Below are 9,424 nucleotides of genomic sequence, written 5' to 3'. Positions count from 1 at the left end.
CTTTCCCAGCATCAGGGTCTTCTCCAATGAGTCAGCTCATTGCATCAGGTGGTCAGAGTACTGGATTGTCAGCTTCAGCATCAGTCCTTACAATAAATACACAGGCTTGATTTCCCTTAAGATTGACTGGTTGGATCTCCTTGCAGTCCAAGGGACTCTCAAGAGTCTTCTCCAACACCACAGTTCAAAAGTATCAGTTCTTCAGTGCTCAGCCTTCTTTATAGCCCAACTCTCACATTCATACATGACTACTGGAAAAACTATAGCTTTGGCTATGCAGACCTTTGTTCACAAATAATGGAGCCATCATGTAGCTTAATGTTGGAGCCATCATAACTCTTTTGACTTTGATTTTTTTTTTCTAAATTTTTAGGTGTGGCATGGGGGATCCTAGTTCCCTAACCAGGGATAGAACCCATGCTCCCTGCATTGGAAGCAGAGTCCCAGCCATCAGACTACCAGGGAAGTCCCTTGATTCTGATCTTTAAATAATTTTTGCATATTGAAAATGCTTGATTAACTTGATACATTTCTTCCTTATCGTAATTACAGAATAGCAGTGAAGTATGGATTCTGGAGTCAAACTCCATGGGTTCAAAACCTGACACTACTGTTTCCTGGCTGTGTGGCCTGTGATTGGTTACTGAACCTTTCTGAGCTTCTGGGCACCATCTCTAAAATGGACATAAAAACTGAACCTCTCTCAGGGTTATGATAAGAATAAATGAGAAAATGCTTGTCACCAGCTTAGCAGTGTCTGCTATAGAATGGTAGCAGTGTCTGCAGAGAATGGTAGCTGCTGTTTATATGTGGGTTACATTACTGCTCAATCTTCTAATTCTTCAAATTCTAGTGGGAATATCATCCTATTCGGCCCTTCATTATAATCATAACTGGGTCATCCTAAGTTATCTCTGCCGGAGAGGTGCTTCAGGCCTCACCTTACTGAGCACTGATATTAATTCATTTCTTTTTAATTTATCAAGGGACTTCCATCAGCTACTAATTTAGCAGAGCCCAGTGTCTCCCTTTGTGTCCTTGGCTGAGATGTAGAAGATCAAGTACATAGGGAAGAAAAAATACAATTGCTTAACCTGCTAGCTGTTCATCTTCTGGGTTTTCAAAATGGCTTTTAGCGGCAAGCAGAGGACAGGAAAGAGGTTGCTCTAAGTGGGAACTTGATTTAGTCTGTTCTGGACACAAAACTTTCACTTTCAGCCCCATCAAGCCTGAAATACATGAAATACAACCCGTAACTTACTCAGTGCAGGGTGAGCAGCCGGGAGTTCAGAGGTGATCTGGCACCAGGGAAGATCTGATCTGTTTAGAAGTGGCTCCTGCAGGCCGGCTTCAGATGGATGTGCCTGACTGTCACCTGGGCTCTGGGAGGTTAATAGTGGCCCCTCTGGAGCAGGGAGAGACAAGCCTTTGCTGACCCCTTTCTATTAATGTCTGACTTTAGGCAGGCTGAACTGGTTGTAGCTGAGGCTGCGGGTCCTTTGGCTCCACATACAAAAAGGACAATTGCGCTGTGATTTTCAGGCTGGAGACATGACACTCAGTGCTCAGACCTGCAGGGTCCAGATCCTGTTTGCTGAGAGGGGAAAGAAAAAGACTACTTTCATTTTATTTGTGGTGGAAATTGTTCCCCTGCCTTGTTTTTCTTTATTACAATTTGCTGACTTTTATTACAATTAAAGCTCATTGAGGGGTAAAAGTCTATAGACTCCGAAAGGATATTTATTACAGAAAGTTATTACAAACCTAGACAGCATATTAAAAAGCAAATACATCACTCTGCTGACTAAGGTCCGTGTAGTCAAAGCTATGGTTTTTCCAGTAGTCATGTATTGGTGTGAGAGTTGGACCATAAAGAAGGCTGAGAGCCGAAGAATTGATGTTTTTGAATTGTGGTGCTAGAGAAGACTTTTGAGAGTCCTTTGGACTGCAAGGAGATCAACTCAGTCAGTCTTAAAGGAAATCAAGCCTGACATTGGAAGGATGGATCTGATGCTGAAGCTCCAATACTTTGGCCACCTGATGTGAAGAGCTGACTCATTGGAGAAGACCCTGATGCTGGGAAAGACTGAGGGCAGAAGAAGAAGGGGACAACAGAGAATGAGATGGTTTGATGACATCATCAACTCAATGGACATGAGTTTGAGCAAGCTCTGGGAAACAGTGGAGGACAGGGAAGCCTGGCATGGGGCAGTCTATGGGGTCACAAAGAGTTAGACACAACTTAATGACTGAACAACAACAATCCAAGGACAAATTATGCTTTTCTCCACTCTGTTCAGAAAATAATTGCATGCAGTGTGCTTATGTTGAAACAGATTTTTACAGTTGAAATCATAATACTTGTACTAAATAGTTCTTTTACTTTGGTCCCTTAATATTTCTGGGTATCTGCTTCTTCAGATTAAAAAAATGAGGGGCTGGGAATAGATGAGCTATGAAGCCTGTGTAAGATTTTAAATTGTTATGGTTTCCTAGAGGGTTAATTTATAAAGAAATATACACCCCCCCTTACCCCAGTCAGTCCCAGATAATGTGCTATTTTTCACAAACATTACTGATATAGCATCTATTTTCAGTTTCCAATGAAATGGAGAACAATGTGACCCATTTAAAAGCCAGCTCACGAGAGAATATTACCTACCAGTTATCAATCCTTCTAGCTAATTCTCTTGATAAGGACCATATGATAGAAATATTTCTTTGCTGCAAAACTAATAGCAGTCTAGACTATACTTGATAATACTGTACATGCATAGTGCAACAGCTCTGAAAAATGATTTCCTATTTGTTGCCAATTTAGTTTGCTTGAGGTGAGAAAAAGAAGAAAACTCACTTTTATGTTCATCTGTCTTGAGTGACTGAGCAGTTAAAAAGACATATGGCTTCTCCAGATCATTAGAAACTATAGCTGTTAATTTCAGTGTGAATTGCTCTTGTGTTTATGATCCAGAAATCATTGCTATTAAGATGGTAAGAAATTTCTTTTTCAGTTTTAAGAAAATATTCTTCAGTTCACATGCATGCTTTCTTAGGATGAATTAAAGGATGTCTACTAAGAAAGACAGGAGAGTAACTGACTAATGGAAAGCAGCATCACTGTAATGAATAACTCAGTTCATGGATGTAGTTTCTTAGATTTCACCTCTCTAACAACAATTGGGCTAATGCCTATCCATGGGCGATAGCTAAAAGAGACTGTAAAAATCTGTTTCCTAGAGAAGGACCAGGCTTGGAGTTACTTGGTCAGTGAGGTCAATGGTTCCTCATCGTTATATTCAATTTTAGTAACAAGTTCCTATTACTGAGTTGGGGCAAACACCGGAGTACATATTTTTAATGATGTGTTAACTTGTAAATGCATAATTAAATACCACAAAGTGATGGTACATTAGCTTAAGAGATGCTTTTTAAGAACAAACCTTGGGACTTCCCTGGTGGTCCAGCGGCTCAGACTTTGCACTTCCAATGCAGAGGACCCTGATTCGATCCCTGGTCACGGAACTAGGCCCCACATGTCACAACCAGGAGTTTGCATACTGTAACTAAAGAGATCCTGCATGCTGCAATACAGATGGAAGATCCTGTGTGCTGCAAATGAGACCCAGCACAGCCAAATAAATAAATAAATATTTTTTGAAAAGGAACAAAAACCAATCCACCCATACTCATGTACTTCTCTTAATTCTTCCCAGTATCTTATCTGGGAATATCACACACACACACACACACACGCACACGCACATGCACACACACACACAGACAGACACATGACACGTACATGCCTCTTGAGTTGTGGATGATGGGGACAGAGGACACACCCCTCAGTGGCTGCAGTAGCACTGCTGGGTGGGGCTGAGAACCCTAGTCATGGCAGGGGGCACATGTGTGTGCTCCTTTATCTCTGAAGGCAGCTGCAGAACAAGATACCCAGGAGATGGGGAGGACAATTTGGGGTGTGAACCACGGAGCATCGTTAGCAGGCTGCTCCAGGATGACCCCTCTGTCTCCAGCTCCCTTAAAAAAAATTGTATTTATTTTTGGCTGTGCTGATCCTTCATTGCTTTGCACAGGCTTTCTCTAGTTGTGGTGAGCGGGGGCCACTCTTCCTTGTGGTATGTGGGCTTCTCATTGCGGAGCACAGGCTCTGGGGCATGTGGGCTTCAGTAGCTGCGGCTCCCAGGCTTTAGACCACAGGCACAATAGTTGTGGCCCATGGTCTCAGCTGCCCCGCAGGAAGTAGGATCCTCCGGGACCAGGGGTGGAACTGGTGTCCCCTGCATCGCAACGTGGATTCTTATGCCCTGGGCCATAAGAATTCTTATTCCCTGGGCCAGAGAAGTCCTCCAGCTCACTTTTAACAGCAGTGATACAGAGAGTGTGGACAGTGATGGGAGGAAAGGACAGAAGTGAGCGGGAGGATGAGAGAGAGAATGAAGGAGGGGAGAAGGGCTCTCAGTAAAGCACGGATGATATTTCAGAGGTAAATGCTCAGACTTCCTGGTTTGCCTGTTGTCCTTGAATAATCAGAAATAGTGTCCCTTCACTCTAAAAGTATCAACTATGGATGACAAATTGTTACCCTAGATACACGCCCCAAACGCTGGCTTCATCACTGATGACAGTCTTGGGACCTGAAAGGGTCAAATGGTGCAGCTAGGAAAGGAAAACTGCTGAGGATTTGGAGATAACTACGAAAAGAAAGCATCACTGCGTTTTTCTTGTATATTTCTATGACTTGACTGATACGCTTCTTGCAGCTTAGCTGGGTGGAGAAGTGTTTTTGTATCAAACATTATAATCTTAAGATTCGATAAGACTTTTCATCAAACCTCTCCCACTATCTCTGTCCTCCTTTTGCTGCTGAGACAGCCCTGAGGGCCCTGAGGGCACTCACACCTTGCGTTATTTCCTCCCCCTGAGTGTAGGCTAGGTTTGGGGACTTGCTTCTGTTAGATAGAATGGGGCATGGGCGGGCGATGGAATGCTTCTTCCAGGTTAAGTTATAAAAAAAAAAAACTCTGGATTCACCTGGTTGTCTCTCTCTCTCAAACCAGCAGTCATGTCCTGAGCTGCCATTTGGAGAGGCTCACACGGAAAGGAACTGACATCTCCAGCCACCAGTTACCAGGGGCAGAGAGTGCCCACGGCCACGTGAGTGAGCATGGAAGCAGACCCTGCCCCAGTCGAGCCTCACGATGACAGCAGCCCCAGCCCACACCTTGACCACAGCCTTGTAAGGGGCAGAGGTTGGCACCCAAGCCAAGCCTAGAGTCTTGACCCACTGAAATCGTGAGATGATGTTTTATAACCTTACATTTTGGAATAATTTATTATGCAGCAATTGATAAAACTTAGATGAGCACCATTTTTGTCCCCTTGCAGGGTCCATGGATTAACTTCCTACCAACCACATCCGATTAAAGCAAGTCCCACAACTGGCCATCATTGAACAATGTTTTTTTTTTTAATGATTTTTTTTTGATGTGGACTTTATTTTAAAATCTTTATTGAATTTGTTACAATATTGCTTCTTTTTACGTTTTGGTGTTTCATTGGCCCCAAGGCATGTGGGATCTTACTCCCTAATCAGAGATTGAACCCATACCCCCTGTATTGGAAGGCAAAGTCTTAACCACTGGACCACCAGGGAAATCCCTGTCACTGAACAATATTAATCGAGTGTCTGCTGCTTAGTAGGAGGTCAGGGAGTCAAGAGTTTCTGAGGGAAATGGCCACAGTGAGAGGGGTATGTATGCAGGGGAGACGTCATTCTGATGAATGTGCCCACAGCAGATCTCGCCGTACTCATGTCCAATGCCTCTTACCATTTATCTTGTTTATGTGAGGACTCCTTTTCAACCACTCACATCAAACCACCTTCTCCGTCTTAGGAGCTGCCCTTCAGCTATGGGACCTGAAGCCAGGCTTTCCACCCAAGACCCTGATCCTTCTCATCCCTTTCATCTGGGTGGAGGCCAAGGCCCAGCACATGGAGCTGTGTGACCTTGGGCAATCTGCTTCACCTCTCTGTGCACCTGTGAACTCAAACAAACATTGGGTAGGGGCTTCTCTGATGGTCCAGTGGTTAAAGCTTTGCCTTCCAATGCAGGGGGTGCAGGTTTGATCTCTAAACAGGGAACTAAGATGCCACATGCCTCTTGGCCAATAAACCAAAACAAACCAGAAGCAGTATTGTAACAAATTCAATAAAGACTTTAAAAATGGTCCACACACACACAAAATCTAAAAGGAAAAAAACAACCAAAAACCACTGGATGATAGTAATACTGGGCACAGATGACCATGCACCTCTTGTGTATAAGGACTAGAAATGGTTAGCTATTTTAGAATGCAGAGCCATCAGAACTACATGAGAACAGTCCTGCAGGGTGCTCAGGCATAACGATGTTAGCTTGTGCTTACAGGAGCACCTGGCTTCCAGAGAACGCTCTGTGTACCTCAGCCACTATTGTCACAGTATCATTTGGCACAAATATAAAGCAATCATGTTTAAATCAATACACTTTCTTGAGCTTGGACTACCGCCTCCAATTTCCAATCTAAATTTTTGGAATTTGACGTGAATTGTGAAATAACCCACTGACATAGGCTGGATTTTTAGAGAGTGGTTCATGACTCAGGGGCCTCAAAAGAAATAAGTCCTCCCTCTGCGTCTGGAAGATCCCCTGGAGGAGGAAATGGAAACCCACTCCAGTGTTCTTGCCTGGGAAATCCCATGGACAGAGGAGCCTGGCAGGCTACAGTCCATGGGGTCACAAGGAGTCAGACACGACTGAACAGACTCTTAATATAAAAACAAAACAAAACTACAAAGCCTTTGGAAGTCATCTGCACTCAAAAGAGTTGAGGGGCAAGTCCTGAATTCCTTTAAGAAAAAGGAAATCGCCTATTTAATGGGTGAAAAGACAACACTACAGAGTTCATGGAATTTTTGAGGAATCGTAGTTTGTAAAATAAACGAGGCAGTCTGGAAAAGTCAGTCAAAGGAGAAGGTGGTTTAAGTTTCATTATTTTTGATCCAGGGGATGAATCTAGGCCCAGCGATGATGCAGATATTTGCAATAACCTCGTCTCACAGATGCTCCTCACAGTGGTAATCTTCAGCAGACTAAGGACATATATGTATAGAATGCATGATTTATAAGGCCTGGAAATGCACTGTTTTGAAATTAAAATCCAGAGGGGGATTATACACACACATACAACACACACACACATGAACACACACGCATCATAACTTTCACAAGAAGTTTGGGTGTACCTGTGCCCGGACTTTCTTTCTTCCTGCTTCCCTGGTTCTGCTTCTCTCCTGACTTCTGACCACCTCTTTGCTCCACTTGGGATGTGCCAGTGCTGGATGGTTTTGATTGGAGCCACAAGTATTCAAGGTGGTGATGATACAGTAATTCTCCTACATACAAACCTTCAAGTTGTGAACTTTCAAAGATGCTAACATGCATTTAGTTCCAGCAAGGAGGCTGCACGTGTGCCATCAACATCAGGCTTGAGTCAAGCTCAGCTCACCTGCTGTCTCCTGTTGCTGACAGTCCTTCAGCTCTACCATCTCCCACCTCCTCTCCCTCCTCCCATCAGTAACTCTTCCTGTCTGTTCACTTGATGCCAGCCCCTGTGCGTCAGCTGCTGTGCTGTACTATTGTACTTTACATTGTACTGTAAGATTAAAAATGTTTTTTTTTTTTTTTATGGATTATTTGTGTGAAAAGTATTATAAACCTATTACAGTACAGGACTACATAGCCGACTGTTAGTTGAGTACCTAAGCTAACTTTGTTCAACTTAATGAACAAACTGGACTTACGAACAAGCTTGGAACAGAACTCATTTGTATGCAAGGGACTTGCTGTACATAAAGTCTGCAGAGAATTTCCCCACAAGTACAGGAGTAGACATGGAAAAAGAGATCTATGAATGAGTATATTAAAAAAAAACTATAGCAGATTCTAGACCCTTGAATTCAAAGTGTGGTCCTTGGACCATCAACACTGGCATCACCTGGGAGCTTGTCAGAAATGTAGAATATCAGACTTCAAACCAGACCAACTAAACCTGAATCTGTTTTTCAACAAGATCCTCAAAGATGTGTATGCCTATTAAAGTTTTAGAAGCATTTCCTGACAAACATATCAGGTTAAACTCAGGTTCTTATGGTGGCCTGGCACAGCAGTAAAAGTGTGGAAACTGAAGCTAGACAGTCCAAATCCTGTCTCCATCACTTACAGTCTGAATCACACAGCTTTTCAACTTCTCAGAGACTCGGTTTTCTCATCTGGAAAATGGGAATAACAGCACTACCCAATTGGATTGTTAATTGAATTAACAATGGCAGAATTCTTAGAATGGCATATAGCGATTCAGTGCCATATAAGTATTGTTTAAGTATATTGTTCTAAAGCTATGTAGGGCTTCCTAGGTGGTGCTAGTTGTAAAGAATCTGTCTGCAATGCAGGAGACTCAAGAGACTCAGGTTCGACCCTGGGCCAGAAGGATTCCCTGGAGCAGGGTATGGCAATCCACTCCAGTGTTCTTACCTGCAAAATCCCATGGATAAAGAAGCCTGGTGAGCTATATAGTCCATGGGTCACAAAGAGTCGGACACGACTTAGCAACTGAACAATAACAACTTCAGGCACTTGAAAATAGCTGTGGATGGGATATCTAAAGAGAAAATAGAATAAGCTCAGGATAACTTTGAAATAAATCTAAAAACCAGATGCACAGAGTCTTATACATACCTTTCTTAAGAGGTCAGGAGTCACAGAAACAAATGACATGAAAACTGTGACTGTATGTAAATCAGCCCCACCAGGTACTGAGGACCTGCTCTGTGCCAGCCAGTTGGCAGATGCAGAGCAGATTCACGGGGAAGCCAAAGAAGCTCGGCTCAGTGCCCCTCACTTCCATGGGGTCCCTGGCAAGGCCCTTGAAGGGGCTCTAATAATTTTATAGTCTTAATTTTGTATACTTTTTAGGAGGGTCATTTTATTGAAGTATAATATTACATAAGGGCATTAATAGCAGACACTTCTGCATTGTCCTTCCTAAAGAGCAGACTGTGTAAGTTTCAGCAGTACATCACCGCAGCAGCCTCTGCTTGACCTCGTTTACAGCGAGGCCTCCTTTCTCTCCTCCTGCCTCTCATCCCACCTATGGAAGCAGACTTTGCTCACCAAATGCCTCCTTGAGTTCTGACTGAGTTATGAGAGACTTCTAGTATCCCGTTTACACCTTGATAGGCTTCCCAGGTAGCTCTAGTGGTAAAGAACCTGCCTGCCAATGCAGGAGACATAAGAGGTGTGAGTTCGATCCCTGGGTCAGGAAGATCCACTGGAGGAGGCATGGCAGCCCACTCCAGTATTCTTGC

At 43.4% G+C, this 9,424-nt stretch overlaps 1 long non-coding RNA gene across 1 annotated transcript; it reads right to left on the bottom strand.

Annotated features, from left to right (window-relative positions):
• Nucleotides 1–3,068: 3,068 nt before the first annotated feature.
• On the bottom strand, nucleotides 3,069–8,735 carry LOC132342196 (uncharacterized). Its single transcript, XR_009490482.1, has 3 exons — nucleotides 8,592–8,735; nucleotides 7,304–7,453; nucleotides 3,069–3,609 (listed from the first exon to the last, which is right to left on the bottom strand). It is a non-coding gene; the product is annotated as an uncharacterized lncRNA (long non-coding RNA).
• Nucleotides 8,736–9,424: the final 689 nt, after the last annotated feature.

The sequence above is a fragment of the Bos taurus genome, chromosome 14, assembly GCF_002263795.3.
Source record: "Bos taurus isolate L1 Dominette 01449 registration number 42190680 breed Hereford chromosome 14, ARS-UCD2.0, whole genome shotgun sequence".
In the NCBI taxonomy this organism is placed as follows: Eukaryota; Metazoa; Chordata; class Mammalia; order Artiodactyla; family Bovidae; genus Bos; species Bos taurus.
The sequence above is the reverse complement of the archived record's forward strand: the minus strand, read 5'-3'. Positions and strand labels throughout refer to the sequence as shown.